Below are 1,018 nucleotides of genomic sequence, written 5' to 3' on the forward strand. Positions count from 1 at the left end.
CTTCATGCAATTCCCTTGGGTCCTGTCACTGGTCACCACAGAGAAGAGATCAGTGTCAGTCCCTGCTCTTCCCCTCCTGAGGAAGCTGTAACTGCAATGAGGTCTCCCCTCAGTCTTCTTCAGGCTGAACAGACCAGGTGATGTCAGCTGCTCCTCATACAGCTTCCCCTCAAGGCCCTTCACCATCCTCATGGCCCTCCTTCGGACACTCCCCAATAGTTTTATATTTCACTTTTACTTTGGCACCCAGAACTGCCCCCAGCACTTGAGGTGAGGCTGCCCCAGTGCCGTGCAGAACACAATCCCCTCCCCTGCCTGGCTGGTGATGCTGTGCCTGATGCCCCCAGGACACAGGTGGCCCTCCTGGCTGCCTGACTCATATGCAACCCTAGGTCCATCTCCACAGTGCTGCCCTCCAACCTCTTGTTCCCCAGTCTGTATGTCAATTGGTCTGAAGCAATCCATATGGATATGTATTTCTTTCATGGTAGGGATGACACTTGACCTGAGACAAAGGGCCAGTCTAAAGGCTTGTACATCACTGAAACTTTATTTAAAATTTGAAGTTTGGACTTGAATGAAGCTTGAATATTAGTGGGTAACAAATGGCACATACTACCGAGAAGCATATTTTAAACTTCAAGCACTTTATTTAAACTGCGTCTTTAAAAATTACAACATCTAAAAAATACAGCTTTGCATATACTATTTGATCACATTCAGCTTTGGGACTACAATTTGGTATGGAACATAATAAAGCAACAAAATCAAACGAAGCCAATCAAAAGCCAGACAGGTGCAGATCTCAATAACTGTCTCTTTGAAACAGTAAGATATATTGTATAGTCCATGCTTGCTGTTTCTTCTACTGAAGTGGCATAGCTATGTGGTTTAGCTGCAGATAGGCAGATGGCATCACTCTCAGACAGTGGGGGTCACAGGACACTAAGTCAGCCTTGTACAGCATATTTCCACATTTCACTCAACAGTGGACCTGATGCTCCATATTGCAGAATAT

The sequence above is a fragment of the Geospiza fortis genome, unplaced genomic scaffold (genome assembly GCF_000277835.1).
Source record: "Geospiza fortis unplaced genomic scaffold, GeoFor_1.0 scaffold456, whole genome shotgun sequence".
Taxonomy (NCBI): Eukaryota; Metazoa; Chordata; class Aves; order Passeriformes; family Thraupidae; genus Geospiza; species Geospiza fortis.